The following is an 18,301-nucleotide window of genomic DNA, read 5'->3' on the forward strand; positions in this document are numbered from 1 at the left end:
CTCAGTCACCTTCTCCAAGTCCTTTACAGTAGCGGGAACCCGACTCTGGAATAACCTCCGTCGTTATGGTAGAGAACTTAAAAACATGTCCGGCTTCAAAAAACAGTTAATGACGTATCTACTTCAGCAACAGTAATGCCTTCCTCTGTACATGAATGCACTTCACATTATTACTTCCCTCTTTCCCCCTCCTTCAATCTCCCTTCCCCAAAACTCGCTATACTAGTAAACATCTACTTTACACACCAAGATATTAATGTACATCTGCACAAATCTTCATTACTATTGCCAATTTTTCTCATGTTTATCATTATTATTTGATTTTTTTGCTGTTATTATTATTGCTTTTATCATAATAATCTGTATGTATAGCGCCTGTTGTAAAAATACTGCCAGCATTTACTTTATTAGTTCTTAGTCATTATTCTTTATTCATATTGTCACTAGAGTAATCTAATTTCTTATTTAAACTATGGTCATGATGTAACTCTGATGTGTGAAATGCTGCATGTGTGGAACACTGGTCCGATGTAAGAGAGGGCCTGATGGCCCTAATCTGATCAGGTTAAATAAATAAATATTAATCTGGAGAAACAAGTCACTGTTTTCAAGGTCGCTTGGGAATTGATTTTTCAGATCTTTTGCCCCTTGTGTAAAGGTCCTTTAATCGAAATGGTCAGTAGCGTTCTGGCCCTTAAGGATGATTTACGTGAGCTACTCTCAATGATCCTTAGGCAAAGACTTTTGACCTGGTTCCGTAACTAGTTGATTAACCAATGTTTTTTCAATGTGCAGTAGGTTGGCGAATCCCTTACGAGTACATGTGGTAAATGCGCACTACGGCAATTGCTTTCCATGTGCAGCTTTCATAAGAGGAAGTGTTGGCTACTATTGTGCAGGGCATTGATAAAAAAAGATCGCTCGCGCCTTTTGTTTTCAGAAAAACCCACTACATTTCGTGACTTACAGCGTCTGTTCTCTGACGTCATTGGCATTACTCAAGCAGATGCCAGATGTGAGCAGGCTGGGGGACTCGGACGTCTGCCGTATGACAGCACTGTCATTACTACGAAGAGGCGGTGTTCCTTATGTGAGCAGCCGGGAGATTTAAACCTCGTGCCACCGAACACCTAAATTGATGTAGAAAAGATGATGCCAGACCTTAAACACACGTCGTGTACTTCCTCCATGCCTGGCACCCCTAATCATCTGAGTGCGGGCAGTTGAATCCTCCCTCTTTTGTTTGTGCAAGCATCAATCATGCTGCCAGTGAGCAGTCTTTTGGATTCGGGAAGCTCGGTGTTTTTGCTGAGTTGTGAGTGCTATTTTAGACACATTGCCATTTGTAAATTTACTATGTTACTACCTGTAGTTACGAGGTGCTGCACTGTTAGTGGGCAGCAGCTTGCCATAGGGAGTTCGCTGCCATTTATTGGTAGGTAGGTGATTTGTTATGGTCTATCCAGGTTTTCCTAATGTTGTACTGTTTTAATAGCAAAAATTCAATTTTTGCTGATAGTAAAAGGTTTACTGTTAAAAGAAAGTAATTTCTTAATATTTGTAATATGTTGGTGAGCTGTATTGTAGTGACAAATTTTGTGAAGCTTTTGTTTAAAAGAAACAAACGATGTTCAGCTTGTTATCCACTCCTTCCATTATGATCTGTTGATTGTGTCTTCTCATAAAATTAATGTCCTTATTAGACTGTATCATCCTGGTGTAGCCTTAGGATTTTTGAAATGAATATTCTACTGATAACACTAAATTTTACGTTGAAAAAAGCGAATATATACGAGGGTCATTCGAAAAGAAATGCACACTATTTTTTTAATCCATCTTTTATTCTACATGTTTGAAAGTTTTACAGTGTGTAGATACGTCCTTTAGGAACAATATTTTCATTTCTCCACATAATTTCCATCCCTCTCAACTGCCTTACGCCATCTTGGAACCAGCGCCTGTATACCCGCACGGTAAAATTCAGGACCAACCTGTTGGAGCCATTGTTTGGCAGCGTGCACAAGGGAGTCATCATCTTCAAACCTTGTTCCACGAAGAGAGGCTTTCAGTTTCCCAAAGAGATGATAGTCACATAGAGCCAGGTCAGGACTATAAGGCGGGTGTTTCAGTGTTATCCATCCGAGTTTTGTGATCGCTTCCATGGTTTTTTGACTGGCATGTGGCCGTACATTGTCGTGCAACAGAAAAACATCCTGCTTTTGCCAATGTGGTCGAATACGACTCAGTCGAGCTTGAAGTTCATTCAGTGTCGTCACATATCCATCAGAATTTATGGTGGTTCCACTTGGCATGATATCCACAAGCAAGACTCCTTCGGGATCAAGAAACACCGTAGCCATAACTTTTCCAGCAGAAGGTGTGGTTTTGAATTTTTTTCTTGGGTGTATTTGCATCATGCCACTCCATTGATTGCCTCTTCGTCTCTGGTGAAAAATGATGGAGCCATGTCTCATCACCTGTCACAATTCTTCCAAGAAATTCATCTCCACCATTCTCGTACTGTTCCAAAAGTTCGCTGCATACCGTTTTTCTTGTTTCTTTGTGAGCCACTGTCAATAGCCTGGGAACCCAACTGGCACAAACCTTTTTTAACGCCAACACTTTCAGTATTCTGCAAACACTTCTTTCCCCTAGCCCAACGTAGCGTCACAATTCGTTCACTGTGATGCGTCTGTCAGCAGTCACCAATTCGTTAACTCTCTGCACATTGTCTGGAGTGTGTGCAGTACGAGGCCTGCCGCTGCGAGGACAATCCTCAATATTGCCGTGCCCGCTTTCATCACGTAACCTGCTTACCCACCGACTAACTGTACTGTGATCGACAGCAGCATCTCCATACACCTTTCTCAACCTCTTGTGGATGTTTCCCAATGTCTCGTTTTCACAACACAGGAATTCTATGACAGCACGTTGCTTCTGACGAACGTCAAGTGTAGTAGCCATCTTAAAGACATGCTGTGACGGTACCACTCACGGGAACATGTTGAACTACGTTTGAAAAGAACCGGGAAGGATGTATCTACACACTGTAAAACTTTAACACATGCAGAATGAAAACTGTATTTTTACAAAAATAGTGTGCATTTCTTTTGGAGTGACTCTCGTAGTAAGACATTGTGAAATTAGTACAGCCATTAGTTATTGGCTAGGACTGTGAATGCGACACGATATTCCGTACATCTCGGAACTGTACTGAACTTCACCAGGAGTCGGGAACACGAACTTAATTTGCAAGTATTTGACATCATCATTGAAAGGTAGTTAAAGCTATGTCCGCCGTAGATTGAGCTCGTCCATACCACTAAGGTTCACGGAACTGGGATGCTTTATGGTTACTTGACACGTAATGTACGAAGGCAAATAATCGTTCTCCCACAGCTCCATTTTCGAGTGGAATAGGAAACGGTTATGACTAGCAGTAATAAACTCCTCATGTATTGTATGAAGGCTTCAGACTACACATACTTGTTTTCCTAACGTTCATACCTTAGCAGAAGTTGCGTGAACGTCTTTTGATTGCAATAATACGATAATTTCACACGTTATAATTGAAACAGCCCTCATATAAACAGGAAGCTCTCTGGTATGTTTAAGCGATTTGTCATATAAATTGGGTTTTACATTGTGCATAGGGCACACCATCTAGAGCGGATTTCTTATGATATCGTCTTCCGGTGTTTATCGTCTGGACCTGTGACCCATTGAACTCAATATCATCATAAGGAAGATCAGCCTCGTGAGGAGATGTGTGGTATTGTCTTGGTTGGACGCGCTGAGATGGGCACGTACTTCTGTGATTTCGGTCATCACTCAGTATTACTAAGATCGAAGTCCAAAACTCCATGTGTGTAGCATACAATACCTGGAATCAGAAGATTATACGACATACAGATCCTTAAGACCGAAGCTGTATTACTCCACACAAATGGATTAATTAACGTAATGAAATCTTATGGCCCTAGTTGTCGACCCTATAGCAGGTGGAGAGCATTGCCTAATTAAAACATTGCAGGTGTTAACAAAAACAAGGCATGTACAAGCACATTAATGTAATGAAACATAGAACAAATACGGAAATACATGTGACTAACTGACAATAAACAAAGTTAAAAATACAAATATGTACCATGAGCTTCAATCAAAGTGGATCTTTCAGTTGACAAAGTCATTTTAAAAGACTGACAGTGGCACCTATAATTGCAACTAATGTTCTGAAATAACTCACTATATTCCTATGATCCTAGTCTCGCTTCCCAGGCCCTTGGAAAGTTAATGAACTATGCTTGAGGCTAGCTGATAGTTCTGTGGCATCTTCAATTTTGGAAAGCTGCTGAAGTCACTGTTCCTAGCATGGGCAATGCACCGGCCTCCGGCTAATACAAGTACTGTCTTCCACACCACAGCACTCTGCTTGGCCGACCAGAGTGGAAACATGCCATAAAACAGAAAATTATTTGTGGTCTGCCAGGGAGCGACCCTTCGACCCAGTTTTCACCATGACAGACGTTCTCTTTTTACCTGCGGCGTGACCTGACTCTGTTTCCGCGATTGTCTGTGTCCCACCTGCATTCCAAAGCCTGATTTTCTCTGACAGACCCTGCACCTGTCCTGAGTCTGACCTGTGTGATGCCCAAGCTCTCTCAGAAAATCAAAGAACAAATCCAGCACCAGGGTAAATATGAGAACGCTAATTAAGACAAGAAGGCACCAAGAAGTCAGCACATACAGTCGCTGCTGTCATATTTAGTCTTGAAAGATATTGTTGTAAGATCCTCCCCCTCATTGTCCTCTAGCTGAATTAATTGTCATACTGAATCAAAAGACACAAGCCAAACGGCTTGCCCTTTTCATATCACCTCACTTGTATCTAAATTTTGCACTGGTGGTGGTCCTCTCAAGCCTGATAGTGGAACAGCAATAATCAAAATTTACAAACAACTATTAGCTGTATTTGGCGGAAACTTATCTCTATGACAGATAGAGTAGATGGCTGTCAATAGGAAACAACGAAAGGTAACTATGCCAAATACAACATGAAAATAAGGTTCAAGCAGCTGAAGCAAAACATGTACAACTATGAGGAAACCACCATGAAACATTACCATTTAATGCTAGCTAGTGTGGATGCTGAAAACAAATCCTTATCTATCAATGAATGTACACAAAATACACCAGGATTGCATTACCAGTTGGTCAATAATCATTCACCCCGTTACCAAGGTCAGAGTTGCAAAACTAATTATAATAATTGTTTTTGTTACTCTGGCCTCCACAGAAGTGTGGTTCCTTGTCCATTCGCTAAATCGCAGGATAAAATTCTCAGTGAGTGAAGGCCCACACATACGAAGCACCTACCAAGTATATCTATACAGTTATTTATAACAAAGAGTATACAAAAAACATACGTAATGCACAAAACATATAGGTTCTTATCTTGATAGGATTCTTCCTTTGAATAAATTATTCAACATGACGCTGTTATCTACACACAACTATGTTGTCAAAAAAAAAAAAATTCTTCCCTCGAATAATGCAGAGGTATCCTAAAGATATATTCATCAACAAGTTCGACAACAGATACGTATGATAATTTAGCAAGGCTTGCACGCAACTATATAAGAAGCAGGGAAAGTAACATTAGAAATAGAGACAAAACGTACACACACGCTTTGCCAAGGTTAAAGAGCGTATCGATAAAAAGTTAGAAGAAGCAACAAATCTGTTACGAGATCAGAATCACGAAATGATAGGAAATGAAATTCAGAAAGCTGGTGTTGGCTCTTTTATTACTAATGCGATATCGGTACAGAATCGTAAGAGGTACAGTCACTTTTCGCTTTCAAGAACCAACAAGAAAGTACCAATCGACAGCAACCGAAAAGAAACGAAGAGGTAGATAAAAAGTACGGCTATCTGCAAAGGAAAGTCATTATTAGATTAGTCGAGGAATCAGACTCTAGTGAAACGCACATGCGTGTGCCATTGAGCAGATGCTATGCTCGCGGTGGGAGCAGGTGCCGTTGTGGACACACAAGTAGTGAGAACTGTCACAGCGAATCCAGACAGGGTGGAATAAGAAGAACACTGGAAACGACATTCAGGGCGTGCATAAATGGGTTGGAGCCATTTGATTTTAAGTTTCAAAATTAGAAAGACAGTGGAATCACGCTGCATCCCAACACTTGGATTTTGCAAAAAAATGGTTCAAATGGCTCTGAGCACTATGGGACTTAACTACTGAGGTCATCAGTCCCCTAGAACTTAGAACTACTTAAACCTAACTAATCTAAGGACATCACACACATCCATGCCCGAGGCAGGATTCGAACCTGCGACCGTAGCGGTCACGCGGTTCCAAACTGACGCACGGCCACACCGACCGGCTGGATTTTGCAGTTTGATCTTTTGTTGTCACCATCATAGCTACTGGTTCGTAAATTAGAGCTCGTGTGCAGACACCTCGGAGGAACTGTAGCAGAAACAGTGAGAGGAATAGCTGCCGCTTGCACCTCTTACATGGAGTTTAGCCACATTTGCCATATGCTCCATTTTCCCACCATCAACTCTACTGGATTTTTTTAAAAATCATCTTACGACTGTCCTTTACTGTTTTCCTGCATTCTTCTTTCGCTTCCATCGCTACTTCCCGAGCTTTGTGTGCTTCATTCTTTGCATGCTGATCCATTTTCTAAGTCTTTTCCCCGAGTTTCAGAATTCTCCTCATCTCTCCCTTTATTTTCTTAACTTAGTTCCATATCCTTGGCTCCCTTCTTCACATTTTTAAATTTCTTTTCTTGTGTCGATCAGTCTTCTTACTGCTTAGATGTGTCCCAACTACGAATTTCTCTGCTGTACCAGCCTCTTCGTCTCAGAGTAGCATTTGGAACCTACAGCCACAATTTTTTGCTGGAAGTATTCCAATCTGTGTCCTCCAGTACAGTTTTCAACCTCTACAGCTCCCTCTAGTACCATGGAAGTTATTCCCTGATTCCTAATAGGTGTCGTATCATCATGTACCTTCTTCTTGTTAGTGTTTCTTATGTAGTCCTTTCCTTACCAATTCTGCGAAGTACCCCATCATTTCTTACCTTATCAGTCCACCCAGTTTTCAACGTTAGTTTGTAGCATGATACCTCCAATGCCTCGATTCTCTTTTGCTCTTAGACCGCTCTAGTTCTAGTTGCATCTTACTCCTTGTCATCATTAAGAATTACATATTTACCACAGTGTTAAACCCAACCAACGGAACATCATCAAACTAATTCTGCCCTCATCAAAACAAATCACTTAAACATAACACATAATCCATTCAAAACTGTCCAACACCGAATTAACAAAGCCAATCATTTATCAGATGTAGAACAGAATCCACGAAAACAGAGATATGGCTCTGAGCACTATGGGACTCAACTACTGAGGTCATTAGTCCCCTAGAACTTAGAACTAGTTAAACCTAACTAACCTAAGAACATCACAAACATCCATGCCCGAGGCAGGATTCGAACCTGCGACCGTAGCGGTCTTGCGGTTCCAGACTGCAGCGCCTTTAACCGCACGGCCACTTCGGCCGGCAACAGAGATATGAAATTGAAAATAATATATATATGTGTAATTTATTCACACCAGTGAATGTACTGTAAGCTATTGCAATTATGAGTACTTAACATGGCCAAGTCATTTACAACAAACATATAAGGACCGCATGTGTCACAGAATATCCTACCGAGCGAGGTGGCGCAGTGGTTAGACACTGGACTCGCATTCGGGAGGACGACGGTTCAATCCCGCGTCCGGCCATCCTGATTTAGGTTTTCCGTGATTTCCCTAAATCGCTCCAGGAAAATGCCGGGATGGTTCCCTTCAAAGGGCACGACCGACTTCCTTCCCCGTCTTTCGCTAATCCGATGAGACCGATGACCTCGCTGTCTGGTCTCCTTCCCCAAAAACAACCCAACCCAGAATATCCTATGCTGATAAGATACTGGCAGGGTCTGCCAATTTAGGCAAAATGCTGTGTGTGTAGAATGTAATAACTTGAATTAAAAAATTAATTTTGAGGTGGACACATCCATAAGACACAAGCAAAATTTCTGTATGTAATGGATTAATTATGTTAAGGCCCTAGCTGTTGATCCTAAAGGACGGAATTGTCTAATATCAAAAATTAAAGTATTTAACGAGTAACAAAAAAGATTTGAATGAGTACTTTATTTTGTTCAAACAAACATCAAATACGGAAATGCACCTGATCATCTTGATGATAAATGGAAACACCAGGTTGGAATACAACAAAATAAGGAAAAAATAGATGGCAGCAACTTGGAGGGGATGGGGAAGGGAAAGAATAGCTGTGTACAGGTATGGGGGGGGGGGGGAAGAGCACTGTTTTGCGAAGAGTGTGGGTACTACACTCCTGGAAATTGAAATAAGAACACCGTGAATTCATTGTCCCAGGAAGGGGAAACTTTATTGACACATTCCTGGGGTCAGATACATCACATGATCACACTGACAGAACCACAGCCACATAGACACAGGCAACAGAGCATGCACAATGTCGGCACTAGTACAGTGTATATCCACCTTTCGCAGCAATGCAGGCTGCTATTCTCCCATGGAGACGATCGTAGAGATGCTGGATGTAGTCCTGTGGAACGGCTTGCCATGCCATTTCCACCTGGCGCCTCAGTTGGACCAGCGTTCGTGCTGGACGTGCAGACCGCGTGAGACGACGCTTCATCCAGTCCAAAACATGCTCAATGGGGGACAGATCCGGAGATCGTGCTGGCCAGGGTAGTTGACTTACACCTTCTAGAGCACGTTGGGTGGCACGGGATACATGCGGACGTGCATTGTCCTGTTGGAACAGCAAGTTCCCTTGCCGGTCTAGGAATGGTAGAACGATGGGTTCAATGACGGTTTGGATGTACCGTGCACTATTCAATGTCCCCTCGACGATCACCAGTGGTGTACGGCCAGTGTAGGAGATCGCTCCCCACACCATGATGCCGGGTGTTGGCCCTGTGTGCCTCGGTCGTATGCAGTCCTAATTGTGGCGCTCACCTGCACGGCGCCAAACACGCATACGACCTTCATTGGCACCAAGGCAGAAGCGACTCTCATCGCTGAAGACGACACGTCTCCATTCGTCCCTCCATTCACGCCTGTCGCGACACCACTGGAGGCGGGCTGCACGATGTTGGGGCGTGAGCGGAAGACGGCCTAACGGTGTGCGGGACCGTAGCCCAGCTTCATGGAGACGGTTGTGAATGGTCCTCGCCGATACCCCAGGAGCAACAGTGTCCCTAATTTGCTGGGAAGTGGCGGTGCGGTCCCCTACGGCACTGCGTAGGATCATACGGTCTTGGCGTGCATCCGTGCGTCGCTGCGGTCCGGTCCCAGGTCGACGGGCACGTGCACCTTCCGCCGACCACTGGCGACAACATCGATGTACTGTGGAGACCTCACGCCCCACGTGTTGAGCAATTCGGCGGTACGTCCACCCGGCTCCCGCATGCCCACTATACGCCCTCGCTGAAAGTCCGTCAACTGCACATACGGTTCACGTCCACGCTGTCGCGGCATGCTACCAGTGTTAAAGACTGCGATGGAGCTCCGTATGCCACGGCAAACTGGCTGACACTGACGGCGGCGGTGCACAAATGCTGCGCAGCTAGCGCCATTCGACGGCCAACACCGCGGTTCCTGGTGTGTCCGCTGTGCCGTGCGTGTGATCATTGCTTGTACAGCCCTCTCGCAGTGTCCGGAGCAAGTATGGTGGGTCTGACACACCGGTGTCAATGTGTTCTTTTTTCCATTTCCAGGAGTGTAGAATGCAATCAGGCGCAGCGTTGGGAGGGAGTGGGGCAGGGAGGCAGAGGGAGTGGAGGAGCAGAGTGGAAAAGGAGAGGAGTACGTAAATATAGGTGGGTGCATTGGCGGAAGACGGCACACAAAGAGAGTGGGAGACGAGAATAAGGAGGAGGCGACAGGACAGAGGGGGTGGAAACTATTGGGTGGGGGTATGGAGACTGTAAGTTACTGTAAGTTAAGGCTGGAATCATTTTGGGAGTGGAGACGTGATGTAACAATAACTTCCATTTGTGCACTTCAGGAAAGCTGGTAGTGAAGGAGAGGATCTATATGGCTTGGGTAATGAAGCAGCCATTCAAATCAAGCGTATTATGTTCAGCTTGTGACACAGGGTAGTCTACTTCGCTCTTGGACGTAATTTGGTGGTGGCCTCACATTCTGGTACACAGCTGGTTGGTATTCATACTAGTATGAAAAGCTGTGTAATAATTGCACTAGAGCTGGTATATGACATAGCTTGTTTCACACATGGCCTGGCCTCTGAATGAGTAAGATAAGCCTGTGACGAGACTGGAATAGGATGTGCTGGGTGGGTGGATTGAGCAGGTCTTGCATCTCAGTCTTCCACAGGGATGTGCCACTTGTGACTAGGGATTGGAATTAGGGGTAGTGTAGGGATGGAATGGATGTTGTGGAGGTTGAGTGGGCGACATAACACTACTTTAGGATGAGTGGGAAGGATCTCAGGTAGCCGGCTGGAGTGGCCGTGCGGTTCTAGGCACTGCAGTCTGGAATCGAGCAACCGCTACGGTCGCCGGTTCAAATCCTGCCTCGGGCATGGATGTGTGTGATGTCCTTAGGTTAGTTAGGTTTAATTAGTTCTAATTTCTAGGTGACTGATGACCTCAGAAGTTAAGTCGCATAGTGCTCAGAGCCATTTGAATCATTTTTGATCTCAGGTAGGATGCTCCTCACATCAATGCATGATGATAGATAATTAAAGCCCTGACAAAGGTTCCATCCTGGGATAGTACTGGATGACGAAGGGGGTACTCCTTTGTGGCTGTTTCTTGAGGATGGTGGGAGGATTGGAGGTGTGAGGGGAAATCGCAAGGGGGATCTGTTTGTGTACTAGATCTGGGGGCTAGAGCCTGTCAGTGGAGGCCTTCATGAGACTCTCAGCACACTGGGTGAGGAAGTTCTTGTCACTGCAGAGAATCTGTCCCTGGGTGAACAGGCTGTATGAAAGGGGTTTTCTGATGTGGAAGGGATGACAGGGATACAGGTATTATTGGCGGTTGGTGGGTTTAATGTGGACAGAGGTGTGGATGAAGCCATTGGAGAGGAGGAGATCAACGTCCAGGGGGTGGCACGCCAGGTTGAGGAGGACCCATTGAAGTGGGTGAAGATATCATGAATGAAACCTGAATGAGACTAGGGGTTTGTCGGTTTTTTTTAACTAGGAGGGTCTCGTGTAGACGGTCCATAAACAGGTTGGCATAGTAGAGTGCCATCCAGGTTCCCATGGCTGTGTTCCACAATTGTCTATATATCTTCCCTTCAAAACAGAAGTTGTTGCGAGTTAGTTGAAGTTAGTAAGATGAATGAGGAATGAAGTAGTAGGTCTGGAGTCTGAAGAACGTTGGGAAAGGTAGTGTGCAAGAGCATTGACACCATGGTCATGAGGTATGATGGTGGATAGAGAGGTGACATTAACAGCAACAAGCAGGCTCCAGAAAGTAAAGCTGTGCTATTGATGGAGAGCTAGCGAAGCAAATCTTGGGTATCTTGATATTAGAGGCTAGATTGTGGGCAACTGGTTGGTGGTGGTTGTGAATGATGGCCGAAATTTTTTCAGTGGAAGTACAATAACCAGCCATAAGGAGGCATCCAGGACTGTTGGGTTTGTGGATTTTGGGAAGGTGGGTGTGCAGGTTGGCATGAGTGTGACGACAGAAATGGATTCAGGGGAGGGATTCTTGGTAGGGCCTAACACTTTAAATGGCGATTGGAGGTTATGTTGGACTTAAGAGATGGGATCATTCTGGCAGAGCTAGACTCACTTCCCAGGTCCTGGGAAAGTTAAAGAACTGTTTCTGAGGCTAGCTGCTAACTTTGTAGCATCTCCATGTTTTTTAGAAAGCTGAAGATTCTTTTCAGCTGAAGGCACTATTTTAACATGGCCAGTAACCTAGTGTGCTTCTCTTTCTCCTATAACATTGCTCCCTGGTCATCCAGCAGAGTGAAAACATTCCATAAACACAAACAATACCTGTCGTCCCCCTGGGAGTTGCCTGGCAGCGCAATTTTAGCACTGAAAAGGCTTCTCCCTGTAGCTGTGATATGGCCCGGCTCTGTCTCCACGAGAACCTGTCAGCCAACTGCAAACCAAGACCTGTATTTATCTGCTGGACCCTGGATTGACTTCCTGAGTCCACAAGGTGTGCAATTCCCAAATTATCTCAGAAAAACAAAAAACAGACCCTGTACCAGGTTACATGTGAAAACGCTTATTAAGAAAAGAAGTCACCAAGAAGTCAGTACATACAATCACTGCAGTGATACTTACTCTCCAAAGCTAATATTGTTAGAACGTGCCTTCTCATTATGTTCCATTTGAATTAATTATCATTTTGAATGAAAAGAGACAAGCCAAATACCTTGTCACTTTTTAAAAGTTTGATGACAAGTATCACTGGTTTGCGATCGAATATAGATGGTACTGCAGTACATCCATTCAGAAGAGTAGCAGTAGATGTGCATTAAGTTAATTGTCAGACATATTCTGAAAGTTCACTTCACTTGTAATGAGGACTTTCGGTAGTTGTGCAAGAACACCGTGATTAACATTAGCTGCTTGGCCCTGGTGGCCAAACCGTCTAAAGTTCCAAGAATTTTAATTGGTTATTAGCTCTAGTGGCTATCCTAGAGAGAAATGCACAGTGGAATTTTAATTGCCGAATTCCAGAACCTCCATCCATGATTTGGACTTCTAATAAACGAATTAAGTAATTTTCTCTCGCAGGGTACAGGAGGTTAAAAATTACAGGCTGAGGGAAAACGTACATGCTTGCACGTTGAAGCAAAGGTTAACAAACTGAATGGATGCGTAATGAACCATTTATTTAATCATTGTTGTGTATTTGTGAAACTACATTTGCATGGAACACACATAAAACACAAACACTATGGTTCCATATGAGCAAACGATAACGTACTAATGATCATCGTAAGCAAATTATGACTGTTTGGATTAAGGTAACTTTACGTGGAAACACAACTACTCACACATCGATGTGAAAGCAAGGTACATCACTTTCCATAACCAAATGACTCATGAAAGGCAGTTCGTGACTCAAAGTATCATCACAATGAACTGGACACATGATAAATGAATTGCATCATAACAGGTTAAACAACGAATTCAGTTCCATCTGAATTTAAGTGAAATGACACTGAAATCGTCACTCGTGATAATTCTGCACTGCTCCTTTCTTTTGCGTCATCAGTCCTCTGATTGGTTCGATGTGGCCTGCCACGAATTTCTTTCCTATGCCAGCCTCTTCATCTCAGTGTATTTCTTGCAGCCTACGTCCTCAACTATTTTCTGGATGTATACCAATCTAGGTTTTCCTCTCCAGACGGCTGCATCCCTCTCTTACACCCTTTTTAATCCGTGCAATTTGTTCTTGGCCTTCCACTCTTAACATTCTCTCTTTGCTCTTGTACATACTGTATGTCATTCATATTTTCCTATAGCATACCGCTATTTTTGGAACATGAACCATTTGGCATTGTCGAACACTTTTTCCAGGTCGACAAATCCTATGAACATGCCTTGATTTTTCTTTAGTTTTGCTTTCATTAAGAACCGCAACGACAGCATTGGCTTAGTGGTGCCTTTGCCCTTGCTAAAGCCAAACTCATCGTCATCTAATAGGTCCCCAATTTTCTCTTTCATTAATCTGGATAGATGAGATGTTTAGCTGTTTGTGAGCTATCGCTTCTGCCTTATTCGATCTTAAGTTTCCTAAGCTCTTTTAAACTCTGATTCTAATATTGGAAGACCTATTTCTATATCTTCTTCATCTATAACGTCATCAGACGAGTCTTTTCCGTCTTAGAGGCATTTATTGTGCTCTTTCCATATATCCGTTCTCTCTTGTGCATTTATCAGAGAGATTCCAATTGCACTCATAACGTTCCCAACCTTGCTTTTAATTTCACTGGAGGTTGTTTTAAATTTTCTCTATGCTGAAACAGTCCCTCAGACAGTCATTTCTTTTTCGATTTCTTCACATTTTTCATGCAGCGATTTCACCTTAGCTTCCCTGTACTATCTATTTATTTCATTCCTAAGTGACTTTTATTTCTGTATTTCTGAATTTCCATGAAGATTTTTGTACTTCCTCCTCTCATCAATCAGGTGAAGTATTTCTTCTGCTACCCACGGTTTCTTTGCAGTTACCTTCCTTGTTCTTATGTTTTCTTTCGCATCTTCTGGTATTGTCCCTTTTTGTGATATCCGTTCCTCATCAACTGAACTACACACTGAGCTCCTCTTAACGACTGAATTTACTCATTTTTAAGAAACCTGTCGCTAAATCGAACTTTGATCCAAAATAGCTACTTACTTGATCATATGCTGTATCTCGACTCATCCATGGCAGAGACAGCTCCCTCCGAACTCAAATTGCCTTGTCTCTGTGTACAGCGAGTGACAAAACTTCATGGGGGAATACTGACCAATCACCAAGGTGTTTATTATAGAAAGAGCAGGCATTTCTTCAAGTCAGAAGATATAGAGGAAGTAAAATTTCCTATTCCATTCAACGACTGAAATTTCGAAGATAGTGTCCCAATGCATGGGTGGCCACACTCCTAGGAAAGCACTGTCCTGTGGGAAAGTAGACTGACGTGACAACCTGTCGATGCTGGAGCTACTGTTCAAATAACTCAAGAGATTACACCTGAATTCGCCTTGTTGCGTGCATTTGTTATTACAGCCATATTCATTGAAAATGAGCTATCGTCCATATTTGGGACAGGTGGTCATCGGCACATGTTGTGCTATGAATGGGAGTTAACACGAGAATAAATACACACCGATCTAGGTTCTCGGTGTAATCTTCCTTCCTGGGATGACAAATACGTGTATGAAAAATATGACCAAATTCGACAGCGAAAATATTCTCTGTCAAAATTGGTAAAGCAAATAACAAAATACATGGGTGACGGATTGATTGTTGCCTTATAATACACTGCGTGGTTCCAGGGGATTTCCAGATCATTTCTGATGAATGCAGGTGTGATTCCTTCAACTACACCCTTGTGTTGCAATACTTTTGCTGGCCAAGTTAGTGAATTTTACCAGATATGATGGAGAATATTCTTTTACATATTTCATGCAACATCTCACATTCAGGCATTCCCTGCAATTCATCTATGCATAACTACAACGCCCTAGACTATCAACGCAGCAGGTATCAGAGTTTACCACACGACTGTATGTATTATACTACCACCACAGTGAATGATATACACCCACAAACTGAAGTAGCATAATTCAAACCTCCTACCACAGACACCCATCCTGCAGAAGATAGAACACAGTTTGTTGTACTAGGCAGTGAGTCTCCCACATCTCAGTATTCATATACATAAAATGGTTTCTAGGCATTTCTAAATCATTTCTGATGAATACTGTGTTGGATGCATTGTTCTGCAGTAACACAATTGAGTCTTATACCACAATCAATTATAAAGGGGATTGTGCAGGGAAATGCACTTTCTGTTTCTTAAAATATATATGGTTATTGTGGCTCAATTGGTAGAGTGCTGGGTGTTGTAGTAATAGTAGAAGAAGTAGTAGTAGTAATAGCACATTCATCCCATTGATTCAAACAGTAGGTCCCATGTGGAATACAGTGTGACAGTAGCAGTAGACTCAATGAAAGCCACACTCTTCATGACAGAACACAGAGTTATTTTTTAACTAAAACAGTTTTCCGCTGTCGTTATGCCTTAGTGCGATGGAAAATTGAGAACAATCATTAAATTCCAGTCATCATTCTTAGAAGCAAAAAGTGATCTAAAGTCTGGTCAACATTACATTTTAAAATGTTTTTAGGTGATTCCTCACATAAATTGAAAGCGTTTTACATTGTACACATTAGACATCCTACATTTCCAGCGTATATTTAAGTGGTGACAGCTGAGGAATCTGAAGATGTAAGCGATATGTGAGAGGTCTCCATATATGTAACCGATTGGTGTGGATAGTGAGACTTCTGTTTATAACATTACATACATCCATAGGATTTCTAACGTGGGTGCTTGTGCAGAAGAGCTTTTGCGGGTCACACACATATTTGTCATCCCAGGGAGGAAGATTACACTCAGAACCTGGATCATAACCATGCATGCAGACTCACAAAAATCCTCCAAGTCTTCTAGGTTACAGGGCATTGAGATTTGTTTGTCTGCAGTGAAACACTTCTGATTCTGACAATCATCGAACTTAGTTACTCAACGCTGGGGAGATAGGAATTTCTGAAAGCTTTCCCGAAATACTTCAGACTAATTTCAGTCTTTGAGTACTTTTCATGAAGCAAGAATATGGTCAGGAAAAATCTAACAAATTGCCCCAAAACTGAAACAGATTATCCCAAAACTAACAAATTGCCACCAACATGTAACAAGATACACCAAAACTGTAAAAAAAAAATTGCCCTCAAACTGAACAAAAGGCCCAAAAACTGAAACAAACTGCCCCAAAGCTGTAATAAATTGCCTCACAAACTATAACAAATTGCCACACAAATTGTAACAGATTTCCCCAAAACAGTAACTAAGTATTCCTGAAACTGTAACAAGATGACTGACCTCAATGCAGTTTGCGTAGTGAGCAATCCTAAATAACAGTCCTGAGGATACTGGCAGAGCCTCCACAGTTCTAAGTTCAGAATACTAAATAGAAATCCAATATGGCGATCCAAAGTGACGATCCTATATTATGGGCCTGGGGATACGGGCCCAGTACGAAAAAATAGTTCTAATTTCCTGGGCACTTAGTTACTTACGTCCTCCATGGATAACTTGTTACATTGTGTTCGAACTAACATGGTGTAGCAACCTATCAGTTTAATGTTCAGTTCCTCATTTGTATTTTCATTTTTAAGACAGCATGAGAAACAGTGTAAAGAGGACAAACAAAGACATGCAACCAAATGTGACATGTAGCACAGGAGTACAAGAATTAATAGCTGGTTGTTCACTGAGAAAGACCACAAATAAATTTGTTATAAATTCCATAACACAGCATTGATTCCATAAAACAATGAAAACTGATTCTACCAATGACTCTCGTCCAGTTGTATCTCATGTTTACGTAACATCTCATCAGGTCTTCTTGAAATCTCAATGAACTATCCACAAGAAGCAGCTGTCGCTCCAAAGAAGACAAGCTAATGCCAAGGCTGTAGTCGAAAAACCTTCCCCAAGTTTGAATCAAGAAGTGCAGCTATTCAGAAAGGAGAACAACGAGAAGACAGATCAAGGCAAAAATGGTGTAGAACACGAAGATGTTAAAGCCAAAGTAAGCAATGTAGATATGAAAATAGAAGGTTGAATATTACTGGAGAAGGAGAACTAGAAGAAGAGGAAGATTATGATTTGGAAGATGATGATGGTGATGATACTGCTGAAATGCATAATGCTATCCACAAATACATACACTATACAACTACTACAACAACCTGAACGAAACACTTGGACTACTACAATGGCTCTCAGCAACAAGCACCAGTGGGAATACGTCTCATTGGAACGAAATAATTTCAGTCATTTTACTTCTTCAAGAAAGACATATTATCAAATAATTAAAGAAACAGTAGTTTGCTTTTATATGTGGTTTAGTCAACTTACAGCATGTGGTTCCTCTAGGTATGATGCTATATTAACACATGACATTATTTGTATAACTGCACGTGATATTGAGGAGTGGACTGGTGCAGTACAGAATACCCAAACTTTGCAACACACTGTCATACCTGCACACAGTGACCAGTGCTACGTGGAACAGGGTGGAACTCTCGAGAGTGCCCCTCTCTCTCCCTCCTGCAGCCATCTTGCATGCTTCACCTGTACATACTTCACTTGTTAAGCTACTGTATTCCACACACATTTCGTCTGTTCTGATAATGAATTGCTAAGTTCAACAACAGCAGATAATGCATGAACTGCTATGTTTTTCTGTAACATAGTGACGACGACTAAAACTATGTGAACTATTAAATATGTCTTTGACATTGTAACAGTTGAACTGAAGTTCCAAACAGAAGTTCCATCTCATGTAGAATGTGCAAACGCTCTTTCATCTGGATGGTATACCATATACTGCACCACCTTACATAATCATGGAACCCGTGGGGGGGCGGGGGGGGGGGGGCTAGCCTCCATCCTGCAG

This window comes from Schistocerca nitens, chromosome 5, assembly GCF_023898315.1.
Source record: "Schistocerca nitens isolate TAMUIC-IGC-003100 chromosome 5, iqSchNite1.1, whole genome shotgun sequence".
Lineage (NCBI taxonomy): Eukaryota > Metazoa > Arthropoda > Insecta > Orthoptera > Acrididae > Schistocerca > Schistocerca nitens.